General features: G+C 43.0%; 1 protein-coding gene across 1 annotated transcript in view; it reads left to right on the top strand.

Moving 5' to 3' along the window:
• PTPRG (protein tyrosine phosphatase receptor type G) overlaps positions 1 to 19,450 on the top strand; it is a 404,579-nt gene that overhangs the window by 272,345 nt on the left and 112,784 nt on the right. The window lies entirely within an intron of this gene.

Genomic DNA, 19,450 nt, shown 5'->3' with positions numbered 1-19,450 from the left:
TGGGAGGCTTTTCATTTATTTTAATAGACTTCAGATACATGTAATGACCTTAAAATTAAATTGCAGTATTAATTCTTTTAATGGTTACGTTACAATCCATGGTGTTTTATTAATAGTAGCTCATGAATAATAAAACTATTGGATTGGCAGTATTATTTAGTAATTAGCACAGGTATTTATTTTTATCTTCATAACAAAAAAGTGCACATGCTTAAACTACTTATTCAGTGTCTTTGGAAAATGTATTTGTCAAAGTGTATGTGTATATATTAGTTAATTCTCCATGCAATAGAATGCAGGCAAAGTGATTTGAAATGCGTTCTTACTCACTGAAGTAGTTTCCTATTATTTTTTAAATCATTGCAGTCATTTAAAACTATTAGCCATTACTAATGAAAGCCAAACTAGGGCCTTCAAAGAGTTGAAGAATAATATAGAAAAATGAAGTAGCTACTCTAACATGTAAAGGGCCTGCAAGTTAGAGGAGGGTAGGCTTCATTACTGCACCGCTGCTGGTACGTTCTCCTGAGAAACAGCTTGTGCAGTACGTACAGTGATTTATAGTAACATGAAGTGTTCCTGCAGCAGAAAAAGATTCATTGGAGGTAAAATTATTAAAAGACAGAGAAGAGAAAGAGACTGATTTTGCTCTGTAGAGAATATAAATTTAAAGTTTTGTGAACTTCTTGAGGTATGTTAAATTTGGGTTGATTTCAGTAGACAGGAGGCACGGAGCAGCTTCCGAAGGTGGTCTCGGTGGCCAAAAGAGGCAAGTCTAGGCGCCTAAAGATAGACGTTCATGCTGATCAGAAAAACTTGCATTGTAAACAAAGTTGGGTAAGAGTAGGAGATAAAAATACAAGAAAAGTGTCTGTTACTACAACAATATGTTCTATCTTTCAATTAAGGAAAACAAAAAGGATTTTTTTTAACTAGAACTCAAATTTTCATGTTCAGATTTTCATTTCATTTAAACTTATATTGAATATTTCTTTGGGAAATTTGAATGGTTTTGAGTATTTTATGTAAAGGAAGAAAGAAGAGGGAGAACAGATGGGAAATAGCTCTGTGAGTTAAAAAAAAAAAAAAAAAAAAAAAGGTAGTTTCAATTTTAGTATTTATTGACTTTCCAGCGCTTAACAACAAGGCTTTAACCTTATTCTGATTCATACCTTTGTACAAGTCAGTTATATCACAGATATCATTTAGTAGTAAAATGGGTGTTTAGGGCAGAGTTTGTAAGAAAAAAAAATCAAGAAAGGTTTCTGTAATTGGGTCGTTCAGCCTATATTGTAGTACCTCCGTGGGTAGCCTGACTCCCAGGAGTGCTGAGCAAACAGCAATTCCTGGCAAAGTCTTGAGCTTAGTAGAGAAGCCTCCAAAGCTTTTTGGCTGCCGAGTAAGGTGCCGTGGAGCATCCCTTTCTTCAAGGATGCTTGAAAAAGAGCAGAGGAGGAGGTGCCCTGCACGGGCACCCGCTTTCTTTCCAGCGTAGGGCCATGTGCAGCATCACAAATTTTCCGTCCATGGGCAGCAGTGCACATGAGCCCCTCTGCTGTGCCAAGTCCGGGCAATCCCCCGTGAGTCGGGTCCTGCCTGCCGAACGCGGGCAGCATTTCTCTGGGGTTCAGGCAGATCGTGCTTAGCAAGGTGAGGGAGCCCACGGGGCTGAGCCGAGGGCCGCGGCGGTGCCTGAGCATCCCGAGCGAGTGCGTTTGGATGCAGGGAGGAGATGCACGCGTGCAGAAGGGGGAGCCAGAGCTGGAAGCAGCCGGCTGGTGGGGCGGCTGCAGCACATCGTTCTTGGAAGCAAACCGGTGGCACTGCTGCTGCTCGCCCGCGCGCTGCCAAGAGGCATTTGCAGCCTCTAGATCATGATGGCTGCAGCCTGCTGCGTTGAAACTTTTCTATCCACAGGCTGACTGTGCAGTGTAGAAAGATAATCTACCTTATGTGCACTTATCTTCTTCAGCGCCTGAGCAATCATCTTCCTTTCCCTTCTTCTCTCCAGCTTTAAACACACTTGAGTGATACTTCCCAATAAGGCAGAAGAGCACGAAACCAGAATCTGTATCAGATGACCTCCAAAGCATAATACTATCAGTTCAACCCTCATTTTAAGGTTGATTTTTAAAGGATACAGTCTGTACAGAAAGCAGTGTCATGCAGTTCTTTTTGTAGTACTTAGCAAAGTACCAGCATACATGAGAGTTTTTCATTTTATTGTTTTGTTTTTAATCACAGAGATGCGGCTTCCAGAGTATCTGAAAAAAAATCAAAGATAAAAATGAGATGCCTTTTTTCTTTTTCCTTCAAATGCGCTTGAAATGCTTTCTTAATTGCTAAGTCTGGGATCACAACTCACAACTTGCACGGTCACTTCTCTGATTTTGATGCAGTAGTGAGCAACAGAGCTAACATTGCTGATGGGTTATCACATGGCTTTTGCTTTTTGTGATAAATCACATTCCATTGCTATGGTTTTCTTTAATGGAAACATCAGAATTACTGATGATAGGAAGGAACTGCAAACTTTTTTTGCTATAAAGGACTCTATAGAGTCCTAACTCTAGTTTTGCAGAGTTTTAAATTTGAAAAACACCCTCTGTATCTTTTATGGGATATCTCCTCAATGTCTTGAGTTATGTGTTGTTACTGTTAATGAGAGCTGGTCATGTGCATAGCATGGGAAAAGATCTATGCGCTCTTCTAGTTGAATGTTCATTTGAGTATCAGGATCACTGACTTTGTGCAATTTTGTGTTTTTTACCGGCACGGTTTCTTTGCTTTCCTAATGCTTATTAATTATGTATTATGATTAATCCTGAGTGAGTTGCCAGTATTAACTTGCCTCATTAAATTACATACCAGTTTGTTAGCTTTAGTTCTTGTAACTATCCCTTTTATTTTAGTGTTTTGATTTGAATAATTTCCTCTAAAAGCTTGATCAGCATGCATTTGTGTGTTCTTTTGCCTCCCATTGCTTCTCCCTACCCTCGATGCTCAAAAGTGGAGTGAGTTTAGGAATATTTATAGTGGCTAATATCTTAGAGTAATATGCTTTTCTGTGTTTTAAAAATATGCTGCCTTAAAAAAGAAATCAATTCTATAGCCATGCAGTAAGAATCTTTAAATTGATAGAAAAGTATCGTGTGGAGTTTTCATTACCATCTCCTGAAAATGACACTTAGATATCTAATATGTAAAAATTACAGTTGTCAGTCTATAATTCTCTCCCCCCCCCCCCCCCCCCCGTGGTTCAGGAAGGTTGATACTCAGAAAGTATGCTGATTATAACCATTAGATGAAAAAACAAATCAGTTCCCTAACATCAGCAGCTCTTGTTGCGTCTTGCTCGCTGGGGCGCTGCGCCGGTGCCTCGCTGCTGGGGCTGGCGGCCGCGAGGGCTGGGTGGCGTCCCCAGCCCTCGCCCGGCGCCGGCTCTGCGCCGGACCCCAAACCCTTGGAGCGCAGAGCAGTCGTCGAACGTGGCCGGATTTCTTTGCTGCGAGGGCCTTTCTTTCGTCTTTGCAATGACTGCTTTGTGCCCATCCTTCTTGCAGGTTCCCAAGGTGGTGCATTTCCACCTGAACTTTTCGTTTTTAAGTGAGAGAGAACGTTATTAAATAAAAGTAATTTATATATATATATATATATACACACACATACACACACACATAATATATATAAACCATAACATAATACAAATATATGTACAGATATATGATCTAGTAACAGGAATATAAATATTATATGTACTCTAACAATAAAATAACGCAGCTATTTTTGCTCTCCAAGTCTTCGGAGAATTTTGCTAGAATTGGTTGTGGTCACAGAATCAAAGGAGGGGTAAAGCTGTGTGTTCCTCTCCTTTCTGTTCTCCTCTCTCCCAAATGTGGCCACATTGTCCTCCGAAGAGCTCCTTGTTCTCTCCCCCAGTACAATCTTCTGCCTGGGGTCCAGGATCATCACTGATGTCTGTTTGTCTGTCTCACCAGACCTTTTTGAAATTTAATTTCACTTATTTTTCATCAAATATTGTCCCATGTAGCCAACCAAGACTCATATACCCTTCCTTTCTCAAGAGATCTAAGCAAGCATATGTGATTTACATTCATGGGACAGAAGGGATGAAATCCAACATTTTTCACTAGGAAACTGCAGCTTTCTGGTCCACATGCAGCACTGTCCTGCGGGATGCTGCCCCAGATTTGTACAGTCCTTGCAAAATTGCATTTACTTGCTTCTTTTGTACCTTCCATGAAATCGTAGCCTTCGTATGCTTCTGGTTACCAATTAGAGTTAAGGCAATTTTAAGTGAAGGTGAGCTCAGAATCTATTTGTAAATGATTGCCTCGTTTCACTTGGTACTATAAAAGAGAGATTGGTTGTAAAGTCTGAATATATAAAATAGATGGGTAAAATTGAGACTTCCTTTGCCTTTAGATATTCTGGCTTAGATGGAAAAGTTATTCTTATTAAATTTAAGCTGTGCTGCCTAAAGAATTATTGTTCAGTTCTCAGATGGATCAGTGTCAAGTTTCTCCAGTATTGGCAATAATAAACAATGGAAGATGCAGATAAAATTGCCTGAGTAGCATACCAAATGTTACAGAAACTCTTCTCGGACAGCAGCTAATACATTTTTAATACAAATAAAACATAATTCTTTAGTCTTGTCTCAAACTGATCCCTAAGGTAGAAAGAGTGTGCCAATTATGCATAATTTATATATTTGTTTGAAGTGTTTACCAGGATACTCCATTCACAAAGTTTCTTTTTGCTAATAGGTTGCTGCAAGGCGTGAGAATCACTGAGGGTTCACAGAGTGCAAATAATTGTGTCATATGCTTTTTGTGCAATCAGGGAGGTGGTTACGGCATCATCTTAACTCTGCCGTAGCCTGCGCTGCCGTGGAAAGCAGTGGGCCCAGCCCTCTCCATCCCTAGCCAACTCGCAGAACAGATCTCACTGAAAAAAAACAGTGTATTTTTGCCAGTTTGCGCAAACGCGTGAAAATGTGTGAGGGAGGATGAGGGAGAGGTTGGAAAGAGCGGGCACTGCGCTGCCTTTTCAGTGCCGGCATGGACTGGTGGCCGAAGTGTCCACATAAGCACCTCCCCAAGTATTACCGGTAATATGCATGGTTTCTTGCATAATTTCTATATATTACACATAATGCAAGGTGAATATTCAGGAAAATATGTCTCAGTAATTTAATTATAATCTATCCTGATTTATTCTAAATCCGGTGTTGCAGGTTACTGCCGAAGGATCAAATTGTTACTGGTTTTTGTCATCTGTAGCTTCTGTGCTGCAGGACAGCTGTGGGAGAAATGATACCTGAACCAGTAGTTTTCTTTATAGTGGTCAAAGAAAGGCAGCAAAAGTAAGTCGGAGTCCAGTCTGGTCCTTTTCTTGATATCTTTTTTACAGAGGTAGATGTTAGTGCGTAGGGCTGATGGCTTTACCAACAGCGCTGATGGCGTATCACCCCACAAAATAACTCTACAGCCGAGATGGCAGCTTGCCCAGAGCGTTCCCTGTGTCTGATGGTTTACCTCCCGTGAAACTAAATCAGAAATCTTCACGTTCACAGGACGGAGATGAGGGTGTAAACCTGGGAATCCTTTTACAATGTAATTTTAGTAGCTTTTAGATGCATCTTCTGCATCTGAGGTTCACTGAGAAGCACACTAATCTGGCTCAAGTGGTGAGTCAGAAATGAACTAAATGATCCCAGCCTGGGAAGTGTTAAATCTCCTCCTTTTTTTAAGTGCAGACATGCTTGTATCAGAGATCTCCTTTAAAAAAAGAAAGAAAAAAAAAAGAAAAGGCAGCACAGAAGGTAGGGTGTGCTTTTATATGCACTAAGCTATACTGGAAATAGGTGAGAGTCAAGACTGCCAATCAAGATCCTACTCCATGCAGAAAATTAAAATCTGTGTTAAATAAAGATTGCTTTAATCTGTTCACAGCACCTCTGAACAGTGAGTTTTCAGAGACTTGCGAGATGGAGCAGGATTTTTGCTATGAGCCAACAGTGTTTGCAACTGTTTCACAGCTCAGGGAGGGCTGCGAAGCCAAAGAGAAGCTGCCTGGTTGATACCATCAAAAAAAGTATTTAGCTACCGATTGTGACCGGATCACTTATGCATATCAAAAATGCATTGTAGTGCAGTCATTATCAAGAGTAAAGAGAACTTTCTGAAAGAAGGTATTGGTTTTGCAGTGTGCTACTGTATCAAATGAAGCCGAACTGTAGATTTGGCAAACTGTTCTTTATGAGCAAAGTAAAATGATGTGCCATATTAGACAGTAGCTGGGTTATTACAGAGCTCAGTCTTGCTCCTGATAAAAATGGATTTTTTCCAGCTTAAAATTCATCTTTACTTGCTGCAAGAATATTGCTGAAACAGATTAACTTTGGATCTCTGTGTACTTTATAGTGTATCACATGTTATTTTAAGGCTGTAAATATATTAGCTGATCTGTAAGCTTCACTGAAGTTGCTACTTTCTGGGTTTTAGAAGAAACAGGATCAGGTTATTCAGGAATCAGGATGATTGAATTAAATCACCCTTTTTGATACATATTTTCCCTTGGGGTCATGCCAACAGATCGATATTTAAAAGAAGCTCTAAGCTGTGTGGTAAGCGTTGATTAGAAACCAAAGCTTTGTAACCCTAACAGCAAAGCTAGTATTTCTTTGTGTTTTGTGTGCAATTTTTGTGGCATTATCTGCATTCCTGTGCATTAGAAGCAGCCAACATAAAATTATTTTCTCGCTCCGTTCTCCCCCCTGCCTACATAGCCACCTGGCAAACCTTCCTTATCATACCTAGATCCCATAAAAGTATCTAACGTAATTTGAAATAGTCTTGTGTGAAACATGATTAGACTACATCAGTCATCTTTCACAGATCTTTTCTGCATTTTGTATTCTAAGCTGCTTAGACACATGCTTTCATATCCTGTTTTATTTTGTGGAAGACATGAGCAGACACATAGTTCCCCATCTTGGGTGAACCCCTCATGTTACTTATTCTCCCAAGCGCGTACCAGTCAAATTAAACTTTGGGCTCTTGATTTGGAGTCCTCTGCCCTTGCCAACTCATTACCAGCGATATAGCTAAGCAAACAGTTGCCTTCTGCTGTTCTGCATATCTACAGAGATTTATCATATTTTAGCTAATAGGCTTACCTTCCCTAATAACACAAGGCCCACCCTGCCTTATGGCTAGACTTGTCTTTTCTCATAAGCTGGGCAGAGAATTAAAGACCAAAGTGAAAGCCAGCTTTTAAACCTTTCAAGGTAGATCTGTTTGGTGGTCCCTGTGTTGTGGATGAAGACATCCATCATCTCTGAGTCCAAACTCTCTCATTATCTAGGCGTTCTCCACGCCGCTCCTCAAGAAGGTATCGATGCCTCTCAGCGGACAGATGGTGGTGGGAGAGGGTGGTGATGCCCAGGCAGGTGGCACCGCATCGATGTGCTGCAGGGCCATATGGGCACTCAGGTTTTAGAGAAACTTTGTCTGTGCGTGCAGTACAGCTGATGCTACCACACCTGTCTAATAGAGTTGCTGAAAGGCTGTATAAATTCATGCTGAGCTACGGAGATTATCTCTGTCAGCTGTTCTTGTGTCAGGAGCAATTTTTTTTTAATGCTGCATTTAAGTCATAAGAGCCCAGCCTGTGCTTCCCTCTTAGGAAATATTCCCTTTCTTCCTGCATTACTACTTGAATTGCAGCTGAAGCATACAACTAGGGGCTTATCCTGAACACTGGAGGATTTTGCTATGCCTCCCTTACCGTACAATCCATGTACTAAAATATTTGCTGCCCCATACCAAACGTAGTGTACACTAAGCCTCAAATGCAGCTGTGTCCTAGCAGTCTGCTGGGGTTATAGGCCAGTCCATGGAGAGCGTGTAGCAGTACAGCATTAAGCTACGTAACGTTCAAGCTGCAGCAGTTTCTGCTGATAGCTCTGGAAGCCCTCTTGTCCTCACAGCAGCTGTCAGTGCAGCGCTCCACGTGTATATGCATTATGGCTGATCTGCAGTTCAAACTATGTCAGGCCTCAGATGCTTTGGGGAGAATTACCTGTGTAACCTAGCGGTGACTGTGCCCCTCTCTGCCAATCTTCTGAGGATCTTCTGAGCACTAGCTTTTAGCTTCCTCCGTACCAGCTCAAGTGTTTGACAGGGGAGTGCCATGGGGAGGCTGCAGGTGATAGTGATTGTGGTGCCATCGTCCATGGTGGTGGACCACGCATCCTGCCATGTTTTGAGAAGTGGAGGAATTCGTCCAGAAGTGAATAACAAAAGAGCATGTTAATAAGCCCAGGTGGTCCAACTTGACTAGACACCACGTTGGTTATAGAAACCATACCCACAACTCAGGCACGCTAGTTAAATCTGCGGACACCCAGGAGTTAAAGCACCAGGGGTGAACAGAAAGGGTTTAAAAGAAGAAAGGAAGCACCTAAAAATAATGGGCAGGTTCTCTGGCAAGCACCTTCAGAGAGTGTGTGAAAAGAGAGGAGAGATGCAAGAATTCCCTTCCTGAGAGCACTCCTGCTCCCACCTGCAGGAAATTTCTCTATCGCTCTATACAAAGAGCACCTTTTGTTTCAACTGCAGTTTAAGTTTTGCTTTAAATTGTGTTCAGCTGTATTTTATTTCTTCTCTCATACCTTTCCTGAGATTTTGAGATTCTGGCAATTTTGAAGCTGCATCCTGCGTGGGAGGAGGGCTCCCTGACCAGACCTGGGGCACGACAACCCTGTCTGTGGCTGGGTCATGCTTGACAGCAGCACCAGAAAGCTGTAAGAAGCCTGGGGAGCGGAGGTGAGGAGGGTAGAGCATCCTGAGGAGCTCTGCAGCTTTAAGACCATCACCGACTCGCGGTGATTGAATAGCATCCACTTTGCTGCTGCTGAAATGTAGAACATCTTGAAACAAGCATACATGTCATGTTAGTTTTTGTATTTCTTTGTATTTCAAGAGGAAGAGACTGCTGCCACAAACTGAATGTTTCCCAGGCTTTTAATGCACTTGTATTCTAAGTGCTTTTTTTTTCAGCACAATTATTTCCCCATTTTCTCCAAACACAAACTGTGATACCTGTTGAAATGGCTTTGTAAGGAACTGAGTGAGCTGTTGGGTCATTCTAATGATGAGAAAAACAAACAGCTTGACATCTACTCCTTGCTGTTGTGTGTAGTGTTATGCCAGGTGAGACGGAGGTGGTTTCTGAGCTGTACTTTTGCAGCAGAAACTTTAGTAGTGTAGAAGCAACCGAGGGGAAAGTTGCAGGCCACCTCCTGCCATTCATAGTTCAGTGGCTTAAATGAGATTTAGATGAGGACTCCAGGACCAAATCCCAAAGATGCACATGAGACTGAGCAAGGGCCTAATGGGAGTGGAGGCAAGAAAAAGTCTGCGTGGTCCCTTGGGTAAGTTATGTGGCCATGATGGCATATGCAAGACAGCTTTTGTTGGTAGAAGTGTGTATGTTTGATCTAATAAAATTACCTCTTTCTTCAAGATCTGTCTTGTTCATAGGCCCTGGGTATTATCCATGGTGGAAATGAGAGTTTACATTCCTGGGGTATTGTTTTAGCGCAGTGGCTCTCAAATTGGGGGCCTGGTAGCAAGTCTAGCATCTGTTTGCAGCATCAAACCTTTCTGGCGTTTTGCATTAAGAGTTTGTTGAGGAATGTACGTGGTGGCCTTCCACAAATATGAAGACGTGACTGTGCTACCCCAAAGCAATGCTTTAAAGCAAAGAAACTAGGAAGCCTGGGAAGGTGGAGGATTCAGCAGAGACGTCTGCCTGGGTTTTCCTTGCAGGGTTCTGTCTGTAGAGTTTACCTTCATGGTCTTCAGTGCCATCCTGCGCAGAAAGGAGGGCACAGGGGATGCAGGGGAGACAAGTTGGGCTCTGCTACCCCTATGGTGCCTCCTGGTGCCCCTCCGCATCACGCTCACTTGCCAGGGAGACCCCAGCCTTCTGCCCTGTGCCTGTATAGGGGGTCCCAGTGAGGGTGGAAGGGCACAGGGAGCTCCTCAGTGGAGCAAGAAGCAGGAGGAGAGCAGGCAGCAGAGCCGCGCGCACACGAGGGGTGATGGGGACGTGTGGGAGCAGGGTGTCGTTGCGTTGGAGGAGACAGAAGCAGCTCGGCAGTGGGAGGAAGGAGCGAGGTGGAGGTGGCAGGTGGGCGATGGAGGGGGAGGCGCTGTGAGAAATGAGAGTGCAGGCAGAAGGGGGAAGCTGTGAGGTTTAGTGGGGGCTTTCTGCCTACAGCAGTGAACACCTACAAAGGATATGTCAAAAGGGAAGAATTTGCTCGAAAGAGTACTGTAAATACTAAAATATATCACAGATGGCAGACATGCCTGTCCTCTTGTGCCAAGAAGCAACTCCTGAACACTGCTGATCTGAAATGGGGTTCTCCTAGTGCAAAGACACCTAGAGGCGAGGAACCCCCCAGCCCACCGCTACCTCAGACCCCAGAGGTTTCTTATAGCTCCTGCAGGAGTTTCAGTGTAGCCAGATCCTCCCTGCCAGACCTAGAACAGAGGTAGAAGGAACATCCTGCAAACTACATCAGAGTTGGATGCATCAAGAGATAAAAATTCCATTTTACGACAGTGTGTTTGCACTGGCTTTTTAATTTAATTGTGAGCTGAGGTGTGGTTGTCATCGGGGAAGTGACTGTAACTTAATTGACATTTCTGCTTCCTCTGGGGTTGTGACTCATAGATGCCGGCTTGAATCATCTTGCCTTGGCGGGCCGGAGAGAGCCGCTGCCGTCGTGGGGAAACGGGCCGAGGGCAACGCTAGGAGAGGAGAAATGAGAACTTGTGGTGCAGAATGAGTGAACGATGTTGGGGAGCTGAGATGACTCCTCTCCATTTTAAAGGGTTGGTTGTTGTGGTCTCTCTTGACAAAACTGTTCATGTTGAATGGAAGAGAGGAAGAAGATTGGAAATCTCTGCTGTATCCTAGGCAAGTGTTGCCAGAGCAATTACATTACAAATTCCTGCAAAATGCTGGGGTCCTAGGTGCCTTCCACCCTTCATGTTCTGCCTAGCGCATTTCACTTTCATTTTTAGCAACCAGACTTCATTACCTTAATTTCAAAAAAAAAAAAAAAAAAAAAAAAAAATCACATCTTTTTTTCTCAGTTGCTGAACATGTTTTCTACCAAATTCATGCTAGGAGCAAAAGATAATGAAAGCTGACTTCTGTTCTTATTTCACAATTTTGAATTTAGCCTCTGCAAGTGTATGAAGCTATATATCAAAGAGTAGGTGCTGTGTGATGATCTGGCTATAGTGGTTTTGACATTTTTTTCATTACACCGTTTTCTTCCCTGCTTAGGTCAAAACAGTTTTTTTCTTTTTCAACCTAAAAACTCCCCTAAATTGGGAGGATTGTGGAAACTAAAAACAGGCCCAAGTCCTTTTTTTCTGCCCCCCCCTCCAATATGAGAACAGTTTATAACTGATGGCAGTTTTTATAAAATAGGCTCCATCCCTGATAAAATGTTACCCCCTGGTGTGTCATTTTTCCAGCTGAACTGCTGGTAGGATTGAGAGATCTTGCACACTGCTGCTTAAATAAGTAGACTACATGCTCTACGAAGAAATCATATTATTTCCTCAAAGGAGAACAAGTAGGCTCAGTGCACCAAAATTGCTTTAAATAAACTTGCAGCTACTCTTTCCTTTTTTTTTTTTTTTTTTTTTTTTTTTTTTGGCGCAGCTGCGAATGGTACAGTCTATCAATCAAGCTTTCCTGGCTTGGAGAGCCTGCGACTGTTGCTATCTCTCCTCTGTGTCGCAATTACATTTTTGTCTTCTGCTGAGCTTTGTAGCTTAAACGTTCTATTGCTCTTAATCAGAGTGTGCTTTGGGGCTGCAGGTATCTTTTGTTTTTCCTCAGATGTGTGCTTATTAGGATCTTTCAATAATTTGTTAATTTAATGTGCTATTCACTTGCAGTAAGTTATCTGTGTTGTGCATTGGAAGTGCAGGAGTACTGTCATGAAATGAATGCCCTACTAGGCGCCTTATCAACAGAGTGAGTCAAAGTTTATGCAAATGCGTGGCTGACAAAAAGGAAGGAAAGTGCATTGCTGGCTGTTTCTTTTTGGGCTGCTGGTTGCAAATCTTGTGTTGCTGAATGGAGGTAGTGCCCTGGGCGGGGGGGACGCTGTGAGGTATTACTCAGCCTCATGCACCGATCACAGACACGATACATGATCAATGTTTCTATCAGCTAACAAAGAAACTCAATGTGCATGTACCAAAAATAGTCTGAGCTGAGTTATTAGAGTTATTTCCATGTCGCAGTGCAAAATTCAGGTGCTGAGTTTCACTGCGTTGCAAGTTTTTCTGAGGAAGCCTTTGTGTCCCCTTTGATCTTTTTTACAAGATTAACATTTCAGCGAGCCTGTGGTGTAGAATTGACTGTTTACTTTTCCAGTGTTTTCAAACATCCTTGCTGCACCTAATGAAAATGCAAGTTGCTGATCTGTAATGTTGCTCATCCCAGGGTGTCTGTAACTAATTCTCAGCCCAGTGTCAGCAGGTACCAAGCAAGGGCTGGTGGGAGCCAAGGAAGAGAGGAGCTGCGGTCGCATTGGAGTCGGTGGCTGCATCGCACTTGCACAGACACGATGGGCAGCCAGGGCACATGACTTTAAACTTGGTTCAATAACTTTTTGGACGTTTTGGACATTTTCTTTTTTTTTCTTTTTTTTTTTTTTTTTAAAAAAAAAGAAAGCTTCCTCTTTGGCACAGCTAGTTAATATCTCACTGAGGTACCCTCCAAAAGCTGTGATGAAATATGAAGTTAATACATCACTAGCAAGCTTTCAGTCAGAATGATGTATCATTCAAAGTGGAATTAGCTAGAAGGATCAATGCACACCCATTATTCTATTTAAATTAATCACTGGAAGACTCATTAACTTTTTTTCCCCTTCTTTTCAAACAACATAGTGAATGAGATATCTAGGAACATGCACCTCTGTGACTTCAGTATTTTTTCATTCGCAGCAGGATTATTCACACCTGAAAGACACAACCCAGATTTAACTAAACAGAATTTGCCTTCAAATCACTGAACCTGAAACCAGTTGCCATAGGCAAAGGCAAACTCAGCATTAACACACGTTTTTTTAAAACTCAAAGGTCATAGCAGTATCTGTGTGAAATAGTGCATGTGCCAGCATAAGGTTCGGTGTCGCATTTTGCCTAGGTACCTGTTTTTCCTCTCTGATTTTACGCATGAGCAGCAACTTGAAGTATTAAGGGGGCTGTTGCCGTTCCTCGTTTTCCCTTACAAATGTATTTTGCAAGATACTTACTTGGGGCAGTGCATTTATTACACAGCAAATGCTTTCTGTTTCCGAGCTCACCTCTGTGAAGCTGCAGGCTCTTGGCCAGATTTGTCCTTTTGCATCAAGTCTTATGGGAGATGTGCAATTATAGCATATATGGGGAGGATGGAAGGAAACATCATCTGTGGAGGAAGAGAAATATATCATTCTTGGATCATTTGGTGCTTGTGAAGGTGAAAAACTTAGGGCACCAGATCTAGCTTATCATTGTGTTGGGAGCTCTGTAGGCATTTTCTTGACTACACAGATAAGTCAGTGTGCTGCAGTACTGACCAGTAGCCATCATAGCCTTTAGCTCTGCTGAAAGGGTCCAAACAAATATATCCTACTGTATTTTGAATATTTGCTTCTGTAAACCTTCCATATCTGTTTGTCCACATTCCAGATCCAGCTCTAATCTTTCACTTCCTTTCATATTCAGAAATTAACGTGTGGCAAAACGTTTGCGTTACTGAGGTTCTTTAAATTTCTGTTCTGAAACAGTAAAAATTAAGTCCTTTCCCATAGAGATACAGGACTGGCATCTGTCCAACAGTATTGGACCGATAAGAGAATAAACTGTTTAACCATGTTGATTGTCCTGAAATCCTACAGGACATTTAATCTCTGTAACCTAGTTAATGTATAATAGTTTTTTTTTTTTCCGTTGTTATTTGTTTGTACAGAGGTTTCAGAGACGAGCGTTTGGCTGGCGAGCTGTAGATCGTACCACAGACTGAATGGAGCTGCAGTCAGGCACCTGGGGGAATATTACCCCTGACTTTCACCATTGTAATTGAAAGTAGAGTTTGACACATTGGCATCTCTCCGTGTCAGCCATTGTCACCAGCTTCAGCTGCCGCGGTTAAGTATGTAGTCATTCATCCTTGGCAGACACCGGCCTTTGCAGCACGAGAGGATGGTCTCTGGATGTTAATGCCACAGCTCTCCAGGAGCAGCTGGCTATATCGAATTCAAGGCATGCAGATTGTCTTGGCCATTTTACTTAGCAGATGGGTAAGGCTTGATGGATTGAAGATTTAGTTTCCAAGTCAAGGGCCAAATGTTGCAGTGGGAGAGAAAAGTAAATTATATCACTATTCTGAGGGGAAAGGCTCAGGTAGTGTATCACAAAATTGTTGCCATTCATTTTCCTCTCACTTGCACAAAATGCATGTCATTTTGCCTTTCAATGTAGCCAACTATGGCATTCTCCTTGGTTTTGAGATGCTTTGCAGTACTGTCTGTGAGCCCATTTAATGAGCTTGAAAGCAGTTGCTGCAAATTTATGACAGTTTAATAAGTCTAAATGCCAGAATTTTTTTTAGGGGGAAATGAGAGAGAAATTTGTTTTTCATATCACTCAGGATAGAAGGTTTTTCTTCTATTCTTTTTTTTCCCACACCCTTTTCTTCAATACAGCAGACCTATTTAAGCATATTTTTTTAAAAGGAAAGCTGTTATTATTCACCTGCTTCTAGCAAAGTGACTGTTACCAGTGATCCTTCAAGAGCTTTGTGGTGCTGCCCCCAGCCACTGTCGTCTTGGTTGGTGGGAGGAAAACCTGTTTTTTTGGAGAAACTGCCCAGAGGAAAGGGGAACAGGAGAACGGGGGGAGTCTTACCCTCTAGACTGGGCCCTTAGACATAAACCTGATGTAGCTGCGTGGCCCTTCTTGCTGCCTCGGTGTTTATTTGGGGCTTCCCCAGCTGTTTTGTTACTATTTATTGTTTTTCATAGAAAAATCATTAAAAACTCAAATTTGAATACAGTTTGTCCGTTAGGGGAGTCAAAAGGTTTTGCCTGGGATATTTTTTTGTTGTGCTTTATAAAACGTTTTCCCGTAGGAAGACCAGCCATGATTTGCTTGTATGATCTTAGCATATGGTTTAAATTGTAGCAGGCGATATGACACTTTTCAGTTCTGCTGGTATTTGTAAAATTCAGAGGCTTCGAGAAGCTCCGAGTTTGTTCTGTAAAATAATCAGATGTGCAGAGAGCTTCTGCTACTTAACGTATAATGAACGGCAGAGAACGTGAACCGATCTTTTAACTCATGAGGCCGTGCTGAGCTCAGTAGCGCTGTAGCACCGGGGCTCCCTATAGAGTAAATAACACCTTGCCCTGTAAAGTCTGTCTTTACGTGCTGCGCTGTGATGCTTGCGCTAGCGTGATCTGCGCGGCTATGGTGTTGTCCATCCTCCTGTCACGCTCCTGCTCCGCATATCCCTGGAACGTTCCTCTTTTGGAATTTAAAGCATTAATAACATCTATACATCAATGCGTTAATAGCGTTTTCCTGGGAAGGTGCCCGACTCGCCGGCCGGCCTCCTGCCCTGGTGGCTCCGAGGGCAGGGCTGTAGGAACAGCCCTTCGGAGCAGGGTGACAGCAGGTTGCGCTGCTGAAAGGTGTTAACACTGCTGTCGATAAGCTCGTGACTGATCAACCTTGCTGCTAACTGAGGCATGAATCAACTCCCGGTCCTGGCAGTCGAAGTGGGAGCTGTAACTAAGTGCAGCCTGTCCAGGGTAAAGGTTTCCACCATGACTTTGCTTGAAGAACACCTCCATTTGTGGGGCAGAGTGGGGTCGCTTGGGCATGACCTTTTCCTACCTTGCAAGATGCTTCTTTTATTTGTTGCATTAAAGTCAAGCCCAGATTGAGTGCCTTCAGTAGTGGGTGCACACGCCAAAGGCACTTAGGGCAAGCAAAGAGATTTTGCTTGCTCATATCGCCTTCATCCTGTACTTACTCTACGGTGAGAGCTCTGTTAGCATGGGAACATAATGATATTCCTATGTTTGTTTTTCCCTTGCTCTTAGCGTGATAGTTACCTATTTGTTTCTGACAAAGAGGATTACAGGCATCGTTCAATTATAAATGATGCTCTCAAGCATTATTTATCCAGGTTGCTGCAGACCTCTATGGAGTTAGTCAGACTTGAGTGAATGCATCTTCTTCAGGGAGCAACACTGGTGGTGGTGCTTCTGCAAGTATTTTTAGGGCAATTTCAGGATGATGATTTCCCTCTCTTTCATTAATCCCCGCAGCAAAGAGCCCTCTCCTTGTGCTAGAGAAGTCTTCATTCGTGATGTTTCTTCCATGGTAGCCTCTCGAAACAGGAGGGGAAACGCATTGAGGTCTTCTCATGGGGGAAGAAAAGCCTTGCTCAGCTCTCACAGCTGGCTTGCTAGGAGAAGCCGAGGTGTCGCAGGCCGGTTGCAGATGCATCGGCTTCCTCTAGCTCTGCAGCTGAGGTGTCAGTCTGAAGAATTCATCGCCACTGCCCTTTAGGATGTATTTGTAAGATAAAAAAAATATACTACTATAATACAGATTATATAACAAAACAGAGAAAAACAGTTTGTAGAGGGCTATAACCTCAAGCTTTATGACATAAAATCATAAAGGAGGTCAGAAGGACGCTTAGTTTTCTAGAGATGCTGTCCGTTTTTTTTTTCCTTCCCTTCTTCCCCACGCTTCTTTTAAGTATCAGCTGTTGTCAGAGACAGGATTCTTGTGCGGGTGAATCTCTGATCTGCGCCAGCACGGTAGCTCTAGGCCAGTTAAACCAGAGGCATACAGCAATAGCAATAGGACTTGACATTTTAGGTTTCAGAAACCTTCTCTTGTCTATGAACAGACAGAAAAAGCATACAGACAAGTGCAGAAAAACAGAGAGTAAATTCATGGATGGATTTTTCTTTTTTTTTTTTTAAGAACTTGAAAAAAAAAAGATAAAAGTTTTTCTCTGAAGCCAGAACCATTGCACAAAAAGAGAAAACTTTTGGGCACTTTTCTTGTGCTCTTGCCAAGATCCTGAAATGGGCATACTGAGATACGGGAAAACAGTGTGAGAGTGTAAAGAGAAAGAAGGAAAACATTTGGAGTGAAAATAAGACTGTATCCCAGTCAGGACTGAACAGAAATCTCCCCAAGTGCTACTTGTTCACATGTGGGTTTTCGAGAAACATGAGATCCCACTGTTGCTGCCCTTGGAGGATATGTGACTACAGATGCACAGCACATTTCTTTCGCTACCTCCAAAGACAGAACATGTCTCTTGATTTCATGGTATTGAAGAACACGACACATTTGCAGAACGCGTTATCAAAACGCTTGCTTAGCTGGATCTAGAAGAGATACAGCACCTCAGAGCATTGAAGGGGCACTGCCAAGGCTGGTAGGTTAAGAATTGATCTACCCTGACATAAAATCCCAAAAGGAAGGTTTTTAACCTTTATGATTCTTTTCATCTATTTACTTTCTTAAAACTGATTGTAGCTGTCATGAGAAATAAAAACAAAGCTAACAAAATAAAACTCTCCACAACTTGTGGTTAAATTACAACAAATAAAGCGCTCTTCAAGTCCAGTGCAAGTTTTCTTACAGTCATGTACTAAATCGCTAGTAGCTGTTTAATGATTTTTTTTTTAGTGGTATCTATGACTTGGAGAAACCTAAATAAATGGAAAAGATGCAGGAACATGTCCTCAAACAGCTCTGCATTTTTTAAAGTGTTTACTGTTGATTTGCCAGAAGCCAGGCAGAACCTACAAAGTGGGTCATTGGGCTCAGTGTAGTGTGCTTATTATTTATACAGAGCCCAAAGTGTTCAGAGCACCCCATTGGGCCTATAAAAGTTCATGCTTCAAAGATCTTTCAGCCTTCAGGCCTAATAACAATAATATTGCCAGAAACATCTAAGCTGTATGTATTTCAAAGCTGCTGTTGCCACTTCCATACCTTTATTGCAGAGCTTGCCCTACCTGGTTGCAATTCCTGGACTACTGTGATGAGAAAAAGGATTTTTTGTTTCCGCTTAAAACACCAAAACAACCCTTCCTTTCTTTTTTTTCTCTCTAGAAGAGTGTGAAGATGTAACCTGAGCACAGCACAGTAGTTCAAAGATTAAAAGAGAAATAAACAGAAAAAAAAATAGTATTTCAATGCAGTTGGCTTAAAAAGTAGTGAGATTCCTCTATTAATAATGGGGAAGAAGCAAGGCAGGAGGCACGTGCACGTTGTGCCTGTGGGACGTGGGACGTTGGATTCCAGTTTTCTCCTCTGGTAGGTTGTGTGAGTATTTGTGACTTTTATAGCAGTGCGCCATTTCTCCTCCTGTTTCTTCTTTTGCCCCCTTTTTCCGTAAAAGTTTCTCGGGAAGGGAAAAGGCTTCTGAAGGAGTGTTGCGATTGATGAATAACACAGAAACCAGCTCACGTTATCAAGAACCGCGGCTGAGATTACCCTTAACTCAGTCTTATTTTTTCCCCCCTGAATTCCGCAACTTTTAAGATGAAGCGAGGCCACTAGGCAAACCCAGCAAGTAAGCGGTTGGCTGGAGAAGCCCGCCCAAAAACGGTAGCATCACTTCACTGCGGAAACGGGGTTTTAAATCACGGAGCTTGCAGAAATAGCAGCGAGAGATCACCAACGCGGCGGGGACGGTCTCAGCCGTTGGTTAATCAACGGCGGGCGGCAGGGATCCCGCGCCGGCCAGGCGCGATGGAGCGCTGGCGGCGGGCTCCGCTGCGGCGCTGCTGCTTTTTGGTGGGAATGTCTTAAATAACAGAGCACATCCACGGAAATTTGTGAGTTATTCCTTCGACAGCTCAGAAGGAGGAAAAGGTTTTTTAAAAAAATAAGAAAAACAAAGAGGCAGTATGGGTTGGAGTTGGTATGAGTTGGCCGGCGTTATGGGTTGGAGTTGGTATGAGTTGGCCGTGTTGCAGGTGAGCGACGCAAGTGCTGGGTTTAATTTGCTGCGCGTGGGGAAGAGGAGGGTTAGGACTTCCCGCAGGACGTCTCTGCAGCCGGTCCCCTCTCGGCTGCGGCCGCCGGCAGACCTGCTCGGCGAGGCCAGCTTTCGGTCTGGCAGGGGGGCAACGGCACCCTCCAAAATCAGGGACTTCTTCTAGATCTTCTCCCACAGCTCTTCTCCCCTTTCTTGTCCAAACGGCGCTAGATTAAATGTAGTTAAAAATACGACCAGCGAAGAGATGGCGAGGTCGCGTTGCGCTGCGGGCGACGGGGGCCCAGCTGTCCCG

The sequence above is a fragment of the Rhea pennata genome, chromosome 12 (assembly GCF_028389875.1).
Source record: "Rhea pennata isolate bPtePen1 chromosome 12, bPtePen1.pri, whole genome shotgun sequence".
Lineage (NCBI taxonomy): Eukaryota > Metazoa > Chordata > Aves > Rheiformes > Rheidae > Rhea > Rhea pennata.
The sequence above is the reverse complement of the archived record's forward strand: the minus strand, read 5'-3'. Positions and strand labels throughout refer to the sequence as shown.